Here is a 24,236-nt window from a genome sequence, read left to right as displayed (position 1 = left end):
AAGAAGTGCTTCAAGTGCTTCAAGACTTGGTTTGTGTGGAACAGGACCAATAAAGAGAGAAAAAAGAGCTTCAAGGCTTAGTTTTGGATTCTTGCGCTGTTTAAAGGCAATGCTGAAATAATAAGACAATAAGTACTTCACAAAAAATCCAATCTTGGCCATAGGCATAACGTTGAAAATGCTGATAATCCCTGCAGTGTCGTATATGGCTTAAGCAGGTGGAAATGAACGACGCGAGGCTTGCTGTTGAACGCAAACTGGATTCTGTAAATAACATCAGAGATCATAGTAAATACTATTGTTCTTTTTCTGTGTGTGCCTGGCATCGTTCAAGCTGAACCTAGCCTAAACTAGTGGGCTAGCACTTTCAAACCGGCGTTAGACCTGATTAATACAAACAACAAAACGCACACACTTTAAGCGCAATAACCTTCAACGCGACGTTAAACCATTTCACCACAACCCTGAACTTCGTAATATTATGAAGTAACGGTAAAATCGGGTTTCTTCTAACAGTACGTTGAAGTTTACGTAAAATATTCTCGAATTCCAAATTGATGCTACTTTATATATGGTAAAGGTGTGTGTGTGTGCGTGTGCGTGTGCGTGTGCGTGTGCGTGTGCGTGTTTGTGTGTGTGTGTGTGCTACATGAGTGAAAAAAGACTTCATTGTTACGTATGGACTGTAATAATTATGATATCTGTCCATTAAAGCCTTTAAAATTGAAATTGCTTAGAGGTATCATATAGGTATCACTTTTATGCAGCATAAAAGTGAACACAGAGACGGTGCAGAACACGCAGGGAAAGCAATATTTTACGTTCGCTTCATCGTGCACCTTTCATCATTCCTCACACCATAACAGCGATCGCGATCTGTTTCTTACTGCCCCACATTATGCTCTCTGACCAGGCTTCCGGTGGAGGTTCATGGGACTCAACATTTGAACATGAATAATACAATGTCCTGCCGGCAATGCCACTGGAAAAGAGTCTCCAATAAACATATAAAATCACACGATTTTAATACCATATACCTGCGGTTTCTGTCAATGATACATGTTTGTGATCCGAAAAAAGTTTTTTTCATGATAACAATTTCAAAGTTATCTATATATCTCTCAAACGATAAAGTCAGGCATCATTAAAATTGAACATTACAGAAGTATCTGCTTGTATGAGAAACGTTTAAGTTTAGCGATTACAATATTGATGATGAGAGTTTGCGTGGTATTCCAGACTGACGATGGATAATGGCAGTCCAGGTTCTTGACGTCAGCTTGATAATAAAACGATAAAACATGATAAAATGTTTGTCCTTTTAATTGCATATTCCTATTCAATGCATCCATTTTATTGACAACTGAATTATGTAATTAACAAATTTCAAGTTGTACAATCCATGGTACAACTGCGAGTATAAGGGTTTATTTTTGAGAGTTGTTAACGTTTAATACAAACCTGACGGTCTTAGGTATAAAGGGACCACTTCCACCATTACGCATGTGCGCGTGGTTTGAGCAATGTTATACTTTTTTTCGATTTAGCAAGGTTATACCTTTACTAATAACAATATTTATACTGATGAGCACAAGGTAACTTCGTCATAATTTTTGTTTCATGGTAAAAAGAAAACACAACAATGTCAGTTATACAAATTTCTTAAATTCTAATCATATATGTTTTACTTTACTCAAAAACACAAGGACGAAATACAGTCATATGTTAGATATATAGATGTTTTGTACAAATAAATCTATTTTTAAACCTTGACCCATATTGAAACATATGATATTCGAAGCCGTTCACAAAGTTTATTAACCTCACGCTAAAGCATTCCGTGTTACTGATTTTTAAAAGAACAGATAAAGCATGTACCGTATTTCCCCTATTAGACGCCGGGCCTCTATGGGACGGTGGGGTAGCCTCGTGTGGTCAAAGCGTTCGCTCGTCACGCCGAAAGCCCGGGTTAACTCCCAATATCAGTACAATTTGTGAAGCCCATTCCTTGTGTCCGACACTGTGTTATCGCTCGAAATTTGCTAAAAGCAACCCGTGTGTTAGTGCAGTTCACGCGAGAATATCATACACTTGACTCGAGGATGCTTAATGGGTACCAAAAGACGTTAAAATATGAGACTTCTTGTTACCCTGCCTGGTGCTCGGCATAGGGGATAAGGCACAGACTGGTATTCATGTTAAACCCAATTTCACCTCACCTCACCTCACCTCACCTCACCTCACCTCACCTCACCTCACCTCACCTCACCTCACCTCACCTCAAGACAGCCCAGGGTAGATTGATGCCGTGTATTGAGGTCAGGAAGAAAATACACTTCATTTTTTAAAAACAGTGCTTGGCATAATTGGAATTCGTTTACAGTGTATTTCATTCTTATGATCATCCCAATAAAACACAAGAACACTTTACAATGAAAGAGATGGACGAGTTTTGAGTTTCTAAGGAAACACAATATGGTAAATGTGAACATAGAGTGCCTGTGAAAAGATACGGTACATGGGAGATGGGACTATACAATACTGAGGTATCAAATTGATTATTCATTGCAAACTGAAGGCCATGGGCCCATAGTTCAACGTATTTACAAAGTATGCGTGTTTCTTCTAACTAACAATGCACGATGTATGTACAATGCAATATTTGTAATATTTGAGGTTGATATGAGTATGCAAAACAAACTGATATGTGGATAAGATGTAAACTTCTTAAACTACTTGTTTCTTAATTGAAGATTTTTTTACACACAAGCATAAAATGGTACTCATTTTCTGCAACATTAAGGTATAAGATGTATAGATATTGTTAGACTCTTTAAATATACTTTTATAGATCTTTAAATTATAATAACCTGCTCTTAACAACGCTAGCGATACCCGAAGTGTTTTTTATTGTAATAGATATTAGATATTCTTCGAGTATAAATTGTTGTTTGAAGAGAGAATAAGTATATGTGCATTTGCTAATTCTTAGTTTTTCTATCCACACTTTCTGAAAACAATCTTTTACTGAGGTATCAATCATCGCATCGATAGTTCCAGATCTACAAATTGTCTTTTTTTACCGAGAAGAGGAAACTGTCATAGACACCAAAATGAAATTTTTTGCTGTACAGCCAAATAAATACATCTAATTGTTTATAATTCCACTGGCGACAGTAAAAGATGTTATCTGCAAAGTTTCCAATGATTTCCAATGTTTATTTGATATAGGAATAGGTAAAGATAACAGTGCATGCGTGTCATGTGCGAATATATACATGTATATAGTGGGCGTCAAACAAATACACAGCAGAAAATAGATTCACTAGAATCAAGCCGTTTCTCCACATCATGTCGGTGATGCAGGGAAATGTTGTCAGGTAACAGTATATGTAAGATGGATTATAGCTCGAGTCTCGCTAGGGTAAGAGTCGTGAAAGCGGCACGAAATGTATGAGGAACTTCAATGAATTAACCGGGTGAAACTGTGCATGTCAACTATGCACTTGTATTAGTTTCGTCATAAGAATATGTGGAAAGTATTACAGCACTATGCAAGAGCGTGTAACCATGTCAACGAAGTAATTCTCCATCAGAATGTTTAAAAAGTAATCCTAATCATGACCTCTAAAGGACTATAAATTGCAATAGGTACCCGACATATGACAGTCCAATCATATCCAATATACGACGAAATACATATTAGATCTACCAGACAGGATAGTAAATTCGTTGTTTACTAACCTTCTGGCCGCTGTTACTAATTAATTCAGTAGGCTTTTTATACCCCCAAACCTAAAAGGGCGGGATTATATAGTTAAACTAAGGAATTCCGAACGCCCTTCCGTCCGGGGAATTTTTTTGTGCGACCTGTAACTTGAAAAATACTGCATAGATTCTTTTAACACGTGATGAACACTTTCTATACCAATGGGAGAGGTGCAGTGCGAAGTTTGATTTTTTTGTTTTGATATGTGGATTTTCTGAAAAAATATTGCTTTCTTCAAGTTTTGATTTTAAACATATGTTGGAGTCGAAATTGCCTTGTTTCTCAGTGAAATTGTGTACTGAAAAATTATCTCATGTATGCCAGTATTTCTTTCATTGCATAAGGACAACATTTGTTTTATTACTCGACTCGAAACCAGTCGTGTAATTGAATCTGTTCTGTTAAACATTCTGACTTCATTGTGGTAAAATCAGTTTTCCATGCCGAAACTCAACTCCAATGAATAAAACGACTTAAAATATTCTTTACATTTCTGAACTTAAAAAATCGTATGAAATAAGGTTTTTGTTACCGTTCAACAAATCCACGGATGTTATTATTACCTAAATTTCTAACACCGTGGCGATTCCGGTTTTTAAGGCCCCCAGCAACCTATGCTGGTCGTTAGAGGGTTCATGGATGTGGTGGTCTGTCTCTGTCCCTTGGTTGATTGTGTATTCGCGTACCCCAACGGCGTTTATAGTTGCTGGTTCAGAGTCGATTATTTACCGTCATTTAGCTGGGATATTGCTGAGTTCGACATTAAACGTTAAGGAAAAAAACAAATACAAAAATGGATATTTTTATTCCATGAGTATACGAAAATAAGTGACGGATAGTCGGATAGCATTCAATATTCTTATTTGACTGGTTCGCTGTCCTACGCTCCGCTCCGCTCAGCTAGCTGGCTTCTTGCGGCGAGGAGCGCAAGCGCTCTTGGGTAGGCAAATCAGTTTATATTTTTCATCCTTCCAAAGACTTCTCATAGTAGTTTCCTGGGAAATTCACACAAGTTCTTATTACCCTGTTAAGAAACCTCCCTGTTTTTGTTATTTTATTTAGTTTCTAATCACTATAAAAGCATATATAACGCGTGTTTCACAGTTCAGATATTTAACATGGTATAAAGTGCATGAATTTTAATTGTTAGTGATCCTGATAACGCGGCAAGTCATAACGACCTAATAAGGCAATGACGAAGGGAAGATAACTCTAAACACTAATGAACCAATCGGAACTTCCTTTCCCCGTCTGTATCCGAGACAACCCGAGTGTCATTTTACTGAAGAGAGACAAACATTGTTTAGCGTCATAGGCCTTTTGAGTCTCCACTGTGGATGACGTCATATGTCTTATGACGTCATACTTTGGGTCCTGTACTTCCGGACTGTTGTAAATATGGCTGATGTTATCTTGGGAAGATTTGTGAGTACTCAGTATGAATTGTTGTCCCTGACATTGAACTCTTGGCATCAAAACATGTTAACTGTATGTAGCTCTCAAACATCATGCAGGATGATAATCATCTTTTTATTTCATGTCTCTAATCTTCTATGCAAAGATGTGTGCTGCATATTATTACCCTTTTTCCAAACATATTATGCAGTTTTCAGTACATCCTGAGTGACTATATGTTACAATCGCAAATGACTATAAATTGTCTAAGACAGGGCTATATAACTTTTTATTGTAATAAATACAAAATACCAAAAAAATTACCTCATTTTCTTGAGTAAAGTGCACATTTTTTCCCCCAAAAAACACAGCTGTGTAGAAGGTGGTGCATATTATACACACCATAATGAGTTTTGATGTTTTTTCCCCCATGGCAAGCACATAACCTGGGTAAATTATATTGGTTTGGAAAATATTCCATTTGCTTCCTGCTATTTGGACTTCTGTCCCATATACCCTCTCAGCCAGAATAAGTTCTGCATTCATCATCCTACTTCAAACATAGCCATTATTCATTATACAAACCCTGTATAAAACAACAATCTCTCATTGATCAACAATATTCAGAGCTGACATATTCAGATGATTAACACCAGACATAAAAAAAATTTGGTTACAGTTTCAATTCCTGAATATTCATTCAGATTCATAACTGACATATATTAATATAAAAATCAATGTAAAGGGTAATGAAATGTCAAAAAGTCATTCAGTATCAAGAAAATTGAGTAATATTGATCAAGGAGTGGCTTATTTGGAGCCAAAGGATATATTGGATTCTGATTTTTCACATTTGATGAAATTATTTACTCTCTTTGGGTAACTTCAAGGTTATTTTTCTCAAATAAACCCTGACTATTTCATTTTTTGGGCCTCATGTAGACATTTTAAAAGTTTGTAAGTCAATAATTGAATTGGTCTGGCCTAGAACTGCGATGTCAAAGTAAGATACATTAAATTTTCAAAATGATTGTCATGGGAATCTGTACTGTGCCAGCAGCACGTGAGATTCCCCTTTTGGAGCTATACTGTTTGAAATTATGCCATTTTTATGATGAGGTCTTGCTATTGTTGTAGACGGTTCTGAGCCAGGAATTCACTGGCCATTCTGAATGTGCATTTTAACAAGTAAAACTGTCTCAACTATAGATCATTATCCAAAATTATAGAGAAATTATATATCAACCAAAACATTGTTTCAATCGAATACAACCCTCAAATGTGTTGATTCTGGAACATATTCTCATGATTTCTCCATTAGGAAACAAATGAAACTGGAAACATCAAATATATTTACTTGACAACTACTGGCACCTGTTTGACAAAGTCATCAAGGTGCCAGAAATTTGATGTATGGGTGGGTGGAGTAGCCTAGCGGTTAAAGTGTAGCTTGTCACACCGAAGGCCCGGGTTCGATTCCCTACATAGGTACATTGTGTGGGGTACATTTCTGGTGTCCCCCACCATGATATTGATGGAATGTTAGTAAAAGTGGTGTGAAACCACACTACCTCACTTATTCACTTCATATATACTTTTATCACAGTGATTTCCCTATAAAGTAAAGTGTATATATGACCTTCTTGCAGTGAATTGTTAGCAAATTACACACTTTGTTTCATTGAAACAGTAAAATTAAGTGCTTTTTACACTGATTAACATACGATAGACTCTCTTGCTCTTGATTTTGTCCCCATGGGTAGAGTGTGTGAAGCCCTCTTCTTGTGTCCCCTGTTGTGATATTGCTGGAATAGTGCTGAAAACCCTGTAAAACCTCACTCAATCACTCATATTTTTCTACACAAAACATGAATGCTACCTATGTTATCTCCTTGGCATATTGTGCTTTGTGGAAAGTTAAATGTTTTGTAGCATAACCAGACTTCAATACCTACTAATGTTCAATCAGACCCTTGGAGATTGGGGATCCATGTTTGTTGTAAGCAGCGACTAACAGGATCGGGGGGTCAGACTCGTTGGCGAGTTTGATGTATGTCATCGTATCCCAATTGTGTGGATCGGTGCTCATGATGTCAATCACTGGATTGTCTGGTCTAGACTTGATAATTTACAAACAGCCATCATATAGCAGGAATAGTGTTCAGATGTTGTGATAACAACAAACAAAACAAAATAATGTCCAATCAAGCAAACAATATAATTGTTTGAATGATTCAATAACCAAGATGATTTTTCACATAATTGAACATTTTGAAAACAAATATAAACTAATAGGGGTGACTATTGGTCTGGAAATCACTATTGTGATAACTGTTGATATTGAAAGAAACTATTGCGATAACTATTGATATTGCAAGCAACTATTGCGATAAATATCGATAGTTTTCAGTGTTTAATTTTAGATGGATTTTAGAATTGAATTAAACTTTGGAACTGAAGTTTCCTTTGAATGTGATAACCATAACAACAAATAAAAAGTAAAGTTTGAGATATGACTGATTTGTTATTTCTTTACCCTGATAATTTAAGAAAAAGAAACTACCACATTACCATATGTAAATTACTACCACTCTTGATCAAAAGAAAATCAAATTTGAACAGCATTGCATATATTTTATTGATATGGTAAATACAATTGAAACTATCGATATTCCAAACTGAAATCGATACTATTGATCGGAAACTGGTTTAACAATTGATTTATTGACTTTAAGTGTTTACCAATAGCAATATATCGATATTTCGATTTATCGTGAAACTCCAATAAACTAATAAAAATAATTTTTGTTGTATGAATATAATCATTTTGTTGGTTACTTGAAACAAAGACAGGATACTGTAATCTCATAGTAAAGACCATTATTACCATTCAGACACTTTAGAATGAAAAGTCATACATAACTTTAGTCATTCGTCCAGTCGTCTAAGGCGCCACGATTCGCTGTGCAGAGTTGCGTCCCTTGGGCACGCCAGAAACCTATGATTGTGGGTTTGAATCCTGGTTCACCACGATTATGTTTCTAGGCTTGTCAGCACCATACCTGTGCTCGTGGGTTTCACCGAAGTTGTAAACGTCTGAGACCTGCATCACTTCGGGCTTTTCTCCCACATTAAGCAGACACGCCGTGATATAACTGGAATACTGCTAAAAGCGGCGTTAAACCCAACTCACTCACTCACTCACTTAGCCAAACAGCAAGCATTAGTGGTGGGTTGACAAAAAGGTCAGCAAGTGCAAATTCAACATTTCATGTGTTTGAATATTCTGATTGCTCATATTGTTTGATATAAGATATCAATTCTAACTTTCCCTCTCTCTTTATAATGTTGGCAGATCTATAGACATGGCACACAATTGATAAACTGTTTTCAGTTTTAGTGAAAAAATACCATTATTTTCTTTGAAAATTAAGCGTAGATGCAGTTGAAAGCTTGCCTTTATGATAATGTCATTAATTGTTGTGACAACATGATTAAGCCTGATAGCGGCTCCAAGTGGGGTCTGTGTACAAGGGAAAAAGGCAAAATTATCTTTTCACCTAGGTGTGAAATCGCTTTCTGTCAAGAGTCTACTACTTTTGGCCAATTTTATCTGAAGAATCAAGTTGTCGTTTTTGAAATGTTCTATTTTCTGCTCCAGTTGTTAATTTCAGTCCTACACTGTAATCAGCCATGCTTGTGTGTTGAGTGTGATAAGCCAGGGCCTATCATATAAAGGTACATTGCATGTTCATGGCAATCATTTCTGAAATGCGATATTTGATACCCTTGCTGTGAAATATGATACTGTCAGCTGTCTCTGGTTAAATGACTTTATATCATGAATTGTAAAAGAATTGGTCAGTTGTCTGTTCTTTTTTCATATTCTAGTAAAACAATTTAATTCACAATGGAATTATGTATAATAATTGTTTTATGAATAGATCTATGAAGAAATATTTATCATAAAGATGCTGTGTCAATTCTTTATTTACATATATGTTTTGGTAAGTTGTATCGTATATACACCATAGTACATAAGGCATAGGTGAAAGACTGAAAAACCTTAGAAAAACTCAAAAGAAAAATAACAGATTAATATTAGTTTTAACTTACAGAAAATTATAAGGTTAATTTTATTATTTTCATTAAACTATCTCCTGAATTAAATGTTAAAGTGCATCTTTCAATGTTACTTTTAACATGTATGTATGTATGTATGTATGTATGTATGTATGTATGTATGTATGTATGTATGTATGTATGTATGTATGTATGTATGTATGTTGAGGAATTGAAATTGCAGTTCCTAAATATATAAAAATAAAAACAAATAAACACTTCACATAATTTCAAACTCTGAAGAAATTAGAACTTGTGTGTTAAAAAGGTATTTGACATTTATTACAAGTATCAGGAAATTACTTTTATCTGTTGTGTCAGCCTCCGGAATGAAACTCTCATTAGACAAGGTCGGAATTCTAATTCTGGGCAGTCACGAAGTACAGAACTTCAGTACTAGTAAATTGCAATCTTTTTATATTATTCCCATATCATGGATTACCATCTTAGTGGAAAGTTCACATCAATGACATAGGAAAGGCTAAGGAATCAGGGTGATAAATTTCTGTGTTTGTGCGTGCCTAACTGGTTGCACTGAGGGCATTTAGACTGCCTGAAATAAATAGACGAATACTGGTGACATGGAATGATATGTTTGTTGGGGAACATTGTGCCTGCCGGATTCAGTTTCCACGTGAGCATTGTCCAGTTACTTTCCTAAGAATCAATAGTGATAATGAGGGTCATAGGAAGTCAATAAATGCGAGTCGATAGAGCTCGGATTTGAATCTTTTGTCAAAACCACCACCGTTATCAACAACAACACTTTGTATCCTGTTTTCATATTTGTGAAGAGTTAGATAAAAGATTAGATGCAGTTATTAAAGAAAGGCTAGGACTTAGCAGTGCACCCTGTTGTACGCCACGTTCTATGTATGTTATTTACTACAGAGTATGTATACATAGGGAGGGGTGAGTACATTAGTAGGGGAGCGTCTTAAAGTGTTTAGTCACTTTATGTGCTCAGAGGACTTGGAAACACTGTCAATAACTGTAAGTGTATACAATAGAGTACGGTCATTGCCGAAGTGGCTACTTACATTTGTGTTTGTTCATAGAAGACATTGAATTCTTTCTCTTCAAAATACCTTTGTAGGATAGATTACTTTGATTTACTTTGATCCTCGACAAAGGTAAGTTGGACCGTTTTGTTGTCTGTATCTAACATAACTATAACTACTGAATATATCTTATGTAAGAGTCTTTTTCGTAGACCTGATTGTTTTTGTGACTTGGTTAACAGATTTTTATGTGAAAAATCCTTGTTCATAGGTGGGAAAATAATACAGAGAACAGACTGTCATTTTTTCATTTCGTATACAAACCGTTATGTGCATATGTAATGCCATTTGTGCTGTGTCTTTTAAGCGTATCTTGTCATTAAACCTATTGTCTTGCAGATTAGCCTTTTGTGTAGACCATTTTCTTGTGCTGAACAATCAGTTTGTATTCGGAGGAACAAAAACAAATAATGCTTTTCTGATTTCTTTTCACTTGTAAAACCTGTAAAGCAAATTAAATTAAACTTTCACCTTTATATAATATTATTTAATTTAAAGATAGAGGATGAAGAGATAGCTGCGGTTATTGACTACTTATCTGTCTTATATGGGCAATGAGTTTGATTTCAATATCAATATGGCTTACATTTATTGGATTCATTTGTTTTTTAGAACTCTTGTAATAAAGGGATAAATGTACATATCAAAATTGTTATTTATGACTACGGTTATCAATACAATTTGGGAAAATTACAGGGAAACTGATTAAAAAATATATCATTTTTTTCATAACAAATTGAAAATTAAATAACGTTTTTTTTTGTTGCTGACATGTTTGACAGGGACTAGTACAATATTAACTATAGTTACATGACTTCTGACAATTTATTATCACTTTAATTTTCTGGCTGTAATCTTTTCACTGGAAAACGTGTTGTGAATTAATATGGGTTGAATAGAAGCAAGTGCCTTGTACTGTCTGCACTCAATTTCATTACGTTGAATGTCAAGTGTCAGTTAGACAATTCTGTTGAAGGCGGCATGATGCCTGACAAACTATGTTTAATTGACATGGTGGCATGTTGGCACACAAATAGTATCACATTGTTAAAGTTGCAAACTGTTTTGTGGTTCTCTTCATTTAATGAATAAATTGATATTGTGGTTTTTTGATTCACCTGGGCCCTCTTCTGCAAAGCGATCTAAGTGATAAGACGATCCTAACTCCCATACTTTAACGTAGACTTACGACAGTTGTAGTGCTACGGTCGCCTTGTTGAACAGGGTCCATGGCCCCAAAGTCCAAATGATACCCTACATGAACATTTATTACCATGACATTATTCTTTAAAGTTTCTTTGATTATTACCATTGTTTCCCATATCAAACAGCTGATCGATAAACCCTCAACAACAGGTCTGCAATACGCTATTCGGTACAGCTGCCTATCTAAGCAATAATGGATATATGTGCCTATCTAAGCTGTACTGGCACCATATATGGATTACAAATTTAATTGGTGTAGGTGTCGATCCAAGCTGTATTTGGTATAGGTGTCCACCAAGGCTGTATTGGGTATAGGTGTCTGTCCATGCTGTATTTGGTATAGGTGTCCATCAAGGCTGTATTGGGTATAGGTGTCTATCCATGCTGTATTTGGTATAGTTGTCCATCAAGGCTGTATTGGGTATAGGTGTCTATCCATGCTGTATTTGGTATAGGTGTCCATCGAGGCTGTATTGGGTATAGGTGTCTATCCATGCTGTATAAGGTAGAGGTGTCTATCCATGCTGTATTGGGTAGAGGTGTCTATTCATGCTGTATTTGGTATAGTTATCCATCGAGGCTGTATTGGGTATAGGTGTCTATCCATGCTGTATTAGGTAGAGGTGTCTATCCATGCTGTATTTGGTATAGGTGTCCATCAAGGCTGTATTGGGTATAGGTGTCTATCCATGCTGTATTTGGTATAGGTGTCCATCAAGGCTGTATATGGTATAGGTGTCTATCCATGCTGTATTCGGTATAGTTGTCTATCCAAGCTGTATTAGGTAGAGGTGTCTATCCAAGCTGTATTTGGTATAGGTGTCCATCAAGGCTGTATTGGGTATAGGTGTCTATCCATGCTGTATTTGGTATAGGTGTCCATCAAGGCTGTATATGGTATAGGTGTCTATCCATGCTGTATTCGGTATAGGTGTCCATCAAGGCTGTATTGGGTATAGGTGTCCATCAAGGCTGTATATGGTATAGGTGTCTATCCATGCTGTATTCGGTATAGGTGTCCATCAAGGCTGTATTGGGTGTAGGTTTCTATCCAAGCTGTACTGGATATAGGTGTCCATCAAGGCTGTATATGGTATAGGTGTCTATCCATGCTGTATTCGGTATAGGTGTCCATCAAGGCTGTATTGGGTGTAGGTTTCTATCCAAGCTGTACTGGATATAGGTGTCCATCAAGGCTGTATATGGTATAGGTGTCTATCCATGCTGTATTCGGTATAGGTGTCCATCAAGGCTGTATTGGGTGTAGGTTTCTATCCAAGCTGTACTGGATATAGGTGTCCATCAAGGCTGTATATGGTATAGGTGTCTATCCATGCTGTATTCGGTATAGGTGTCCATCAAGGCTGTATTGGGTGTAGGTTTCTATCCAAGCTGTACTGGATATAGGTGTCTATCCATGCTGTACTGGATATAGGTGTCTATTCAAGCTGTATTCAGTGTATAAATTTCCCCAAAGTTTCAGTAGGACAACTGGACATGTTTCCAAACCAGATAAAATGTTGCCAGACCAGAATTTTCTTAGAACAATAGTAACAAAAGGGTAAACATAAGAATAGTACTGTTTAATGGTAGTTCTCAGAAAACAACAATAAACTGGTGGATTGTCAATTTAGTAACTCCAAATCATTGGGTGTGTAACTTTTCAAAACTGACCGTCAGTCAGCGAAATAGACCGTCTCAGACTGTCAGGGAGGTGGGTATATTAAACACTGTTGTATTGGGTATAGGCGCCCATCCAAGTAATGTTCTGTAACTTCTTTGTAGTACTGTATATCCAAGCATAGTACAACAAACTTTAAGATAATCACAAATGTTTGTGGTTTATTCATAAGAAGATATTTTTAACATGTATGTAATGATATCGATCGATCCACATATGAAAAGCCAATATCTAGCAAGTTGAGCAAATACTATACTGTATATAAGAGTGCAGTTTTGAAGTCCACTAAATCAAACATTTATGCACCTATTGCTGGTTTCATAATATCTTCACAAGGACTGACATTCTCCTTTCTGCACTGCACTTCAATGTACATTCATTTCAATGTATATGTTTGCGTGAAGCTCCTCATATGGAAATAATTAATTCTATAGCACCTGCTCAGCGATCTTAGGCATGAATTGAAGTAGTCGATATTCCACAGTCTCATTTGCTCGAGCATTATTCACTTGTTATTACCCCTTATTCACTGTTATTCACCGCCTTCAGATTGCTATATTCATTGGAATGATTGATATAGTAAACATTGCTATGGTGAGCTGTTTTACAAGGTTTTTGTCATCTCATAATAGGTGGTCTTTATGTGTAATATTTGAAGGTGCTGGACAGATTGTTGGGAAGGGTTGTTTGCTCTCTCATTCAATCACATGTTATTGTGATCTGTATTTGCTGTCAGTGGGCACCTGCATGGTTGTTATGCACACTTTGATGGTGTGATTTTAAATGGAGAAGCTTGTGTTTTGACTTGCAGGAAGAGTTTATGCAGGTAGGTTAGTGATTGTTTCTACCTGTTTCGTACATGCTCACTAAAACTCAAATAAAATTGTCTTCTGTCATGATGAACATTGAAAAAAACAAATAATATGAATAATAATATCAATATCTGTTACTCTGTGATTTCGGATTAACAATGCTTTCAAAAGTACTATTTATTATGGTGTGAAGGCTTCATATGGAAGCTAAATGTGATGCGGATTTTCTACTAGGGCTGGGACGAGTCCAAATTTACTGGTACTACACGGGTACCCAGCCCCCTATTATCCGACCCTACCGGGGTACCCACTGTAGGTCTCAAGAGATGGGTACAACATGTCTGATTGAGAAAAGTTTGACCGTAAACCTGGTCAAACATATGCTGAAGTTGACTGAACTTTTATCTTTATTCAAACATATAAAGTCAGAAGTAATGTATGCATAAACAGAAAGAAAAACGAAAATTTGTCACTTATAGCATAACCCTAGATTTCTAGATAATTTTGGCGATTTAACAATATATCACGTGACTAACCATGGGTACCCGGGTCGTAATCAGTACCCACCCGACCCGAGTACCCGAGTTAACCGTCCCAGCACCATTTTCTACTATTGTGAAATACGATCACGGATCACAGACTAAGAATTAGAATCAGGAGATGTCTGGTTTGAAGGGCAGTGGGATGGCCTAGTGGTTAAGGGAATCTGTAAATCGTGATGCTGGCCCGGGTTCAATTCTGTACATGGGTACAATATGTAAAGCCAATTTCTGGTCTCCATTGCTGTGATATGCTGGCATATTGCTGAAAGCGGAGTAAAACAAAACACGCTAACTCACTTACTCTGGGATGCAAAACTACTTTCATGATCTACGATTTAAAGCCGTGTTCATTGTCGGTCTAGACGATGCTGAAACTGAAACATTTTCTCTATATAATTAAGATAATGTGATAGACTGAGATATACTATAACATTTTGAGTTAGCCTGGTCTCCTTTTAAATTTTTCATAAAACTTCCTCACATGGGTACAATGAGTGAGGCCTATTTTCAGGTATCTCCCACCGTGACATGACTGGAATATTGCGATAGTGGCATAAAAACCTCACTCACACACTCACTCAAAGGTGAGGTGAGGTGAAATGGGGTTTAAAGTCGCGTCCAAGATTATTGCACTTATATAGTGATGTGCATGTACGTGTGTGCGTGGCTGCTTGTACTAGTCCGGACTGATGCCGATTTATAGTGCTAGCACACTGAGATACCATGCCGCAGTTTAACATGGATACCCCACTCAGACACAGTATACTGACTCCGAGCCGACCAGTCCTTGTTTAGCCCCTTAATGCCGAGCGCCAGACAGGGTAACAACAAGTACCATCTTTTAACGTCTTTTGGAATGACGCGGCTGGGGATCGAACCCCGGACCTTCCGCTCTCCGGGCGGACGCTCTACCACTAGACCACGGAGGCGGTCCTCACTCAAAGGCAGCACCGTCTACATTTCTTAATGTTGACGACAGGTTGCCTTAGTGATTGGCCATTGGCCAGCGTTTGGAAGATCTTAATTACTTGTTATTTATTTGGTTGTAGCTTTAGGAATTATAGAGGTTTTTGCTGCAACACTCTTCAGTCTGCACTCTCTCACTATGTCGCCGACATTTAAAAACAAATATTTATTATACCGACCTCCACCACATTCCAACCAGCCTGTGTACTGCCATAAGTGTTTTATGTTTAAATCAGACATAAATCATATCTCTATTTGTCTTCATGGACAACTGATCAGAGAATGACAGCCTGCCTCGTGATTTCATGTCAGAGTAAACATCATGGTTACTTGTGGATTATCTCCCTTGATTGCACAAGGCCATCAATGATGGTCAACATACCTCCGAGTAAATATTTTATTTTCAATTACTTGTGAATCCCGATTAGTAAATGACATCTTATGATTCCTATATTTGTACAGGTAATGTACCTGTCAAATATTGGTTTGTCATAACTTGCTTAGATTGATTTATGAATATGTTTTCAATTTCGTTATTTGTTTACTTTTAGGATCAAGAAATATTGTGTTGTTTATTTCACTGAGCATTAATTAATCAATGTTGTATGTGTCATCGTGTGGATACAATAGCTGTTTCAGTGGAGATTTATGTTTGATCAATAATGCTTAATGAGAAATCAATGTTTTTTGTGTTGCTCCGCATTGCAAGGTTTTAGATGAGATCTAGTTGGTTAAGTGTCCGGGTTCTAGTACAGGTAGGTCAGACAGGAAGGTGACTGGGCCATGAAGTGAGAGACTGGGGGAGGTAACATCTAACCGAGGCAAGGGAGTTAACTGACTATAAAAGTCCAGTTTCCACCCTTGCCAAACTTGGCTGGAATTTCCAGGCTCGATCCTTGCGACACCATTGGCTATTATGAGTTATGTCCCTTCTATGTACCTCTTTTTGACCAATCAGATTCCATCGCTCATATCACTCAAATTTGCTTCCAAGAAAATGGCGGCGCCCAGTCAAGATGATAAACAAGATTTATATTGTAAAAAGACGGGCCTTACCCCGCGAAGTGCAACAGATCACTTGAGCACCTTGATTAAAACCATGAAAAGATTTACAAAATATCTGTTGACGGTACGCATGCTTTGCAAATCCTGCAAGTGACCAAAGCATGCGGGTTGAAATCCATGTTGTTTACGAGGCTGATATCTAGTTTGATTTTGATTAGACAATGTATAGAATCGTAAGTACTGCCAAAATGTAACTCCGGAATTCCAGCCTAGATCAGCAAGTGTGGAAACTAGACATTTATAGTTGGTTAACGCCCTTGTATCAGGAGGATGGGGTGGTAAACGAATGAAGACGTTATGGTGAGGTGAGGTGAAATGGGGTTTAACGTCGCGTCCAAGATTATTGCACTTATATAGCGACGTGCATGTACGTGTGTGTGTTTGTGTGGCTGCTTGTACTAGTCCGGACTGATGTCGATTCATTGTGCTAGCTCACTGAGATACCATGCCGCAGTTTAACATGAATACCCCTCAGACACAGTATACTGACTCCGAGCCGACCAGTCCTTGTTTTAGCCCCTTAATGCCGAGCGCCAGACAGGGTAACAACAAGTACCGTCTTTTAACGTCTTTTGGTATGACGCAACTGGGGATCGAACCCCGGACCTTCCACTCTCCAGGCGGACGCTCTACCACTAGACCACGGAGGCGGAGTGGAGTGAGTGAGGGAAGAGAGTGAATGAGGCAGCGAGAGAAGAAAGTTAGGAAGTGAGGGAAGGAAGATAGAAGAAAGGGAATTAATGAATGAGTTATTGAGTGCGTGAGAGTGAAAGGGAATTAATGAATGAGTTATTGAGTGAGTGAAGTGAGTGAGTGAATGAATGTGTTATAGAGTGTGGGAGGGAAGGAGAAAGGATAGTGAATGAATGTGTTATGGAATGAGTGAATAAATGAGTTATGAGGTGAATGAGGTAGGAAGGAGAGTGATTGAATGGAATGAGAGAGTGATCTAGAAAATTAAGAGCAAATAAATATGGAAACAATTATCCTCAAAGACAAATTTGTTTGGAATATTTCATTTCATAACATTTTTTTATGAATAGGCAAACATTTTGTATTTACTTGGATCATGACATGACAAACTTTCAATTTTCTTTTTATAAAGTGGGGAAAGTTACTGCTTTTTCTATTTTCATAGTTAGATTTGGCAAGTCCTCAGGGACAGTGAAAATATATCAGTTGTTCAATGCACATGTATCATCAATCTTCAAGTTCCAACACAGATTTTATAAGCACTGTAAGGCTATACTGTCTTGATAAACATACAGAATTTATGGAATTGAGATTTCACTTTCATAGTCGTGGCACAGTCGTTTAGAGTACAGCAGTTTGCTGTGCAGACTTACACCCCTTAGGCATGCCACAATCCGATGACTGTGGGTTCGAATTCCAGATTTGGTATGTTTCTAGTTTTGTGAACACCATACCCATACTTGTGGGTTTCACCAATGTCATAAATATAGAATACTAAACGAGCTCCCGTGTAATACCAATTTTATGAAACGAGCGAATAGTTGTGGTATCTGACGAGCGAAAGCGAGTCAGATACCACAACTATTCACGAGTTTCATAAAATTGGTTTTGCACGGGAGCGAGTTTAGTATTTCATTTATTACTTGCCATTTATAACGTTTTTTTAATTACACTGTTGAGTATGAATAGGCTGACACCTACATGATCCACGGCATAGTCTAATTGAGTTTAACAGAATAATACTTCAAACATGTCAAAAGTTAAAATGTATGAATTTAATACCATACAACGATCCACCTTTAGAATTCACAAAATTATCGTATGGCTAAGGTTATCGCAACTCACTTTAACTTTAACATAGACTTACGACTGTCGTTGCGCTACAATACGATCGCCTTGTGGAACAGAGCCTTGCACCTCAAAGTTACAATCACGTCACAATACCCGATGACGTAATTTGTGGAATTTTGTTGCAGGATCCATCGGCCAAACAATGCCATGTGACGTCACCCTAGCAACAAGGACGATTTTCATTCAAAACGAAATAATTACTATATAAATTTACCCGTATATACGGAAATTCAGTTTCCGGAACCGGATGGTCATTTTCATACACAAAACACTGAAATGAACACAAAATTGTCTCACTTACCCGGACAATACACTTCCGCTGGTGGTAATCCTTTGATCTTTTTAGAAGTCACTTAACCAAGTGACACTGAGTTACGTTTGAGACGAGCTTGTTTATTGTACATGTAATCCCATTCGATAAATATGGCGTCTGTGGAGGTCAGAGGTAAAAGTTGTGACTTCAAACTGTGTGTATGGCCTGTCAACCAGCGAAACGTAAGCGACACGCAGTTACAGCACGTGAAAAAGGGGAAATTTGTCTGATTAAGGAAAAACACCCGTCAGCAAGTTTGGAAACCATCAGTAAGCATTATGGCACTGAATTTGGACATACCATAGGAAAATCAACAATTGGTGACATTTTAAAAGACACACGAAGTGGCTAAATCTCCTGGAAAATTCAAATGACTTATCACGATCCAGTGTAGCAAAACACCAGAAGCTGGAAGATGCATTATATCTTTGGTTGTGTGACATGACAAGTTGTAATGTGCCCGTTAATGAATAAAGATTGAGTGGATGTATCTGTTTGCTCTGTCATCTGTCATGAGTTGCATAATTGAAGGGAAGTAACTCTTCCAGTAAGAAGCTGGTTTCAGTGAAATGACGCAAGTGTCCGAATAAACGATGCACGACTGTACATACTTCTCTATATGTTTCTATGTTTGGTGTTTCTTTTGGTGGTGAGTATATATATCTAAAAATAAGGCACTAGCAAGCAGGATCTAAACATGTGCCAATCATTTGTATACTTTAAGAATTCCGTTCTCACACTTTCTAGATTTCCTTGAACCAGGATTTAGCTGACAAATTCCCAGACAAATAATATGTGAAGTGTGATTGTTTTTAACACCAGTAATTATCACCTCTGGACCATGAAATAATTCAATCACACATTTTCCGTCGCTGTTCGCTGTATTTATTCATGAGCATGAACCAGGTGTTGCTCTAACGGCAGTGTTTTGTTTACCTCAATCACAAACTTAATGTAGGATTGTAAACAATTACACTCTTACCGGGTCTCACAATAGGTAATTTAATCTTGTTTTCTCTCTATTTGTCATGTGTTGTCTATGCAGTGGTCAAGGAAAGACTGACCGCCAGCTGACCCTGGTGAGTCAAGAGGTGCGGGTGGTTGGAACTAAGTGTTATTTGCCGGGTACATAAACTGATGGGAAAAAGCCATCGACTTTCATATCTTTGAGAGCGTAGTTGCAGAGTAGACAGGAAATTGCTTCTGGGGATATGAGGTAAGCTTATTTAGTTTCGACATTTTGTAATTAAAGATTGGGGATATGTGACATATATTATTTGTATAAGAAGAAATATAGTCTTATTATTTGATTTCTGTCTGCTATGTTACGGGAGGGAAAAAAGTTTAACATTTAATGATACAATACTTATAAATATCCCTGTTTTAGGAGCAAACGTTCATACTTTTTCACAATTATGAAATATAATTAAAACTACTGTTGTTGATGGATCTTTTTATGTGTAATTTTATGAAACTATTATTACAAGAATTGTTTTCTGAAATCTTTGTCAAATCAACCCTGATAAATCAAAGAAAAATTTGTACAACCCTTGACATATTGGTGTCGAAAATCCATTTAAGAATATATGTTAGTGAGTTTTCTTATACTGTTTTCATATATGTGTAGATTTCTTGCCTGTCAAATACTCAATAGGTTCAGTTATTTAGAAAAGAATGGTTATCATTGGATATAATGTCTCATAGTGATGATGATGATGATAATGATGATAATGATGATGACGATGATGATTTTCATCATCAATCAAAATCCACTTCTCCCATCCTACACAAAGTATAAGGCTTAGCAATTCTCTTTATCTAAAAACAATATATTATGCAAAACAATATGAGCTTGACTATAGTAATTCATTCATGACGTAAGTGAGGCAATATTTCTAGGAAGGATAATATTCTCGACAGAGAGAAAATCAACCATGATTCCAATGAAGGACAGTCAAACACCAGTTATATTGCCGATCAGTGACGTAAAAGCTTCCAGACCTGGCTGTTAGTCGGATCTCAGATGATTGATGGATTGGCCCCACTATTAGAAAAATAAGAGGTTTTGCTCTCAGTCTGGAGTGGTGTGCCATCTGGAGGCAGGATTATAGAGAGGAGAGTCAATACACTTCGTCAAGTTTTATCTCGCCCTGCCATGACTGTACACATGCCAACATGGTAAAAATGACAAATTGCTGTTTGTGAAAATATTGGAACCACCGCTGTAGTTTATAATGGATGGATTGACAACCAGTTGTTGGCAGTCATTGGGCGGTGGGTGGGTGGGTGGGTGTTCTTGTGTTTTGTGCTGCGTCCTGTCTGGGGACTCGTGACTGATCAGTTCTTGATGGTGAAAACCACCCTGTGTCATTGTTTGTTGGTAAATCGTTTTGAGGGGACACAGTGTCATGAAATGTATTTGTGGAAATTGATTGTTTTGTTGGAATTAATATGAATATCACATGTACAAATCACATGGATGAGATTACCTCCCCTGATTGATGCAGGAACTGATGCTTATCACTTTGCCCAAATCCAAATACTCAGTTAATTTTAAGTTCATTATACATTTTGTGATGAAGTACTATATTTTTCTGAAAATATAAAATCAGTACTTCACTCAAGTGAAGTAACGCCCTCTGCTGGAATGTGTTTTCAGTCTGCCAAGTAATACTCTGGTTTTTGGGGTACATAGAGCCCATTAATATAAATCATAATACAAAAATATTTGTCTTTTTTGTTATAAAATACAGTAAACTATATATGTAACCTATATAACGAACACACTTACAACGAACTGACAGATATAACGAACTATTTCTTGGTCCCGTCTATTTGCTGTATACATGTTGTATATATAGAGAATCTCACCCCAGTGTCTTTTGATATCAAATATATCAACACGAGTTGATAAAAGTGGAAAAATTCCGAGGCTTGCCACTTTTATCAACGAGTGTTGATATATTTGATATCAAAAGACACGAGGGTGAGATTTTATTTATCATCCAACATCATTCTTTCAACTTTTCCAATTTGTAGACAGTAATTAGGAGTGTCTTCAGTGTAAAATGTACTGCAAACAGCTTCAATAGCAGAGCCATTAGTGATGTCATTTGATTGTGATGTCATGATTACCAGTGACGTCACAATTGTCTGCAAAGCATTGTGATGTAATTTCATTGCAGTGGGAGCTAGTTTTGGATGATAAATGCTTATAACCAACTACAGTTATAACGAATTAAAATTATTTGTCCCTTTGAGTTCGTTATAACCGTAGTTGACTGTAACATGTTTATCTCATCTGCACCACTCATAAAAATATTATCTCTGTCCAGTCACTCAATGAGATAAGCATTGGCAATAGGGCTGGGACGAGTCCAAATTTACTACCCGGGTACCCATTCCTCTATTACCCGACCCTACCCGGGTACCCACTGTATGTCTCAGGAGATGTCTCAAATTGTCCGATTGGGAACATTTTTAGCATAGCCCTGGCAAAACGTATTTAGATACATGTATTAAACAATCTGGTCATTCACACACTGAAGTTGAATTAAGTTATAACTTTATTCAACCATATGAAAAATCAGAAGGAATGGGTGCATAGTCAGAAAGAAATGCGAACATTAGTGACTTGTAGTGTGACCATAGAGTTCTAGATACTTTTGTCATTAAACAATATGTCACGTGACTAACCAGGGGTCCGGGTAGTCCTGTGGGTACCCGGGTCCTACTCAGGACCCACCCGACCCGGATAGCCAAGTTATCTGTCCCACCCCGAATTGGCAAGTTAGCCAGTCAGTCATTTATGTGTTTCACGTCCAGTTCTGATCAAGTCAATTTAAGCCCAAATGTGCCCTCTGTCTTTTGGACTATTTGAAATGACTGAACTTCGTAATGTACTTCAAGATGCATCTTGTGGTGGTCCGGTATGTCCACTGTGTCTAGATGGTGAATGTTGTAGCAGGACTTGACATGTTAGTGAATGGACAGTTGCCAGACCGATTAGAATGTTCTCAGACTACTGACTGATGTCACAGAATGTATCACACAATGTATTTCAATCACATGTCAGGAATTAGACAGAATCTGGGTGTTACGAGCACTTGCAGATTATATCTCCCAAGAGTGGCTTAATGTCACAATCCTGGAAGTCGAGTGTGTTGTTGTCTTTATTGCTCAAGTTGACATGTAATCATGTTTGTAGATATGACTGTTGGTTCCGAAGGTCAATATCATGACACCATTGTTGATGATAATGCCTGGTGCAATTCACATCAACAATGGCTAAAAATCAAAACCCACATGTTGTTGAAGCTTAATACCAGATTCAAAATACTTTCAAGGAGTCATGGTAGAACAAGAGTACAATATATATTTTAGATCAAAACAATAAATATATATAGAACAATTTCAGACATCATATACATACATTGTATGTATGAATTAACATCAGGATGAAGGGTTTTAGAACTTAATCATTTGTACCCTGGTAAATTAATGTGCAAGGGAGACAATTCATAAATTGGACCAGTGAAGATCTGGTGTAGAATAGGTCTTCAGCAACCAATACTTGCCGTAAAAGGCGACTATGCTTGCCGTAAGAGGCGACTAATGGGATCGGGTGGTCAGACTCGCTGACTTAGTTGATGGATGTCATCGTATCCCCATTGCGTAGATCGATACTCATGATGGCAATCACTGTATTGTCTGGTCCAGACTCTGTTATCTACAAACCACCGTCATATAGCTGGAATATTGCTGAGTGCGGCATTTAACAACAAACAAACAAACAAACAAACAGCAAAGAATTCAGAGCTACAGCAGAGGAAGTTTATGGTAGCACACACTGTGTGTTTACTGATCAATGTTGACCCTATTCTTGGATCCCACTTTTGTAATAGGAAACATGGGGCTGTGATGATCCAAGCTTATTTGATACATGTACCATGCATGCAGATACCTTTAATTATCTGTGAACTTACATTGTTTATTATATAATGCAAAGATTTCCTTGCTTGTGTCCTTGGGAGATTCAGGGACAGTGGATGTCTCCAGTACACCTTGCTTGTGTCCTTGGGGGATTTAGGGACAGGGGACGTCTCCAGTACACCTTGCTTGTGTCCATGGGAGATTCAGGGACAGGGGATGTCTCCAGTACACCTTGCTTGTGTCCTTGGGGGATTCAGGGACAAGGGACGTCTCCAGTACACCTTGCTTGTGTCCTTTGGGGATTCAGGGATAGGGGATGTCTCAAGTACACCTTGCTTGTGTCCTTGAGGGATTCAGGGACAGTGGACGTCTCCAGTACACCTTGCTTGTGTCCTTGGGGGATTCAGGGACAGGGGATGTCTCCAGTACACCTTGCTTGTGTCCTTGGGGGATTCAGGGACAGGGGACGTCCTCAGTACACCTTGCTTGTGTCCTTGGGAGATTCAGGGACAGGGGACATCTCCAGTACACCTTGATTGTGTCCTTGG

General features: G+C 37.6%; 1 protein-coding gene across 7 annotated transcripts in view; it reads left to right on the top strand.

The window, feature by feature from the left end:
• Positions 1-5,062: 5,062 nt before the first annotated feature.
• Positions 5,063-24,236, top strand: part of LOC124112938 (putative methyltransferase NSUN7) — a 75,356-nt gene continuing 56,182 nt past the window's right edge. The window contains exons 1-2 of one of the 7 annotated variants that reach the window (XM_046473136.2): positions 5,164-5,194; positions 19,802-19,972. The gene's annotated coding sequence lies outside the window, so the exon portion shown is untranslated. Of the gene's footprint in view, positions 5,195-9,901; positions 9,921-10,332; positions 10,420-14,041; positions 14,061-19,652; positions 19,754-19,801; positions 19,973-24,236 lie in introns of those variants that run through there. The other 6 variants (XM_046473132.2, XM_046473133.2, XM_048387599.1 and 3 more) reach the window with 6 other exon arrangements.

The sequence above is a fragment of the Haliotis rufescens genome, unplaced genomic scaffold (genome assembly GCF_023055435.1).
Source record: "Haliotis rufescens isolate VD_foot unplaced genomic scaffold, xgHalRufe1.0.p SCAF_7, whole genome shotgun sequence".
Classification (NCBI taxonomy): Eukaryota; Metazoa; Mollusca; class Gastropoda; order Lepetellida; family Haliotidae; genus Haliotis; species Haliotis rufescens.
This window is presented reverse-complemented; position numbering and strand designations above follow the sequence as displayed.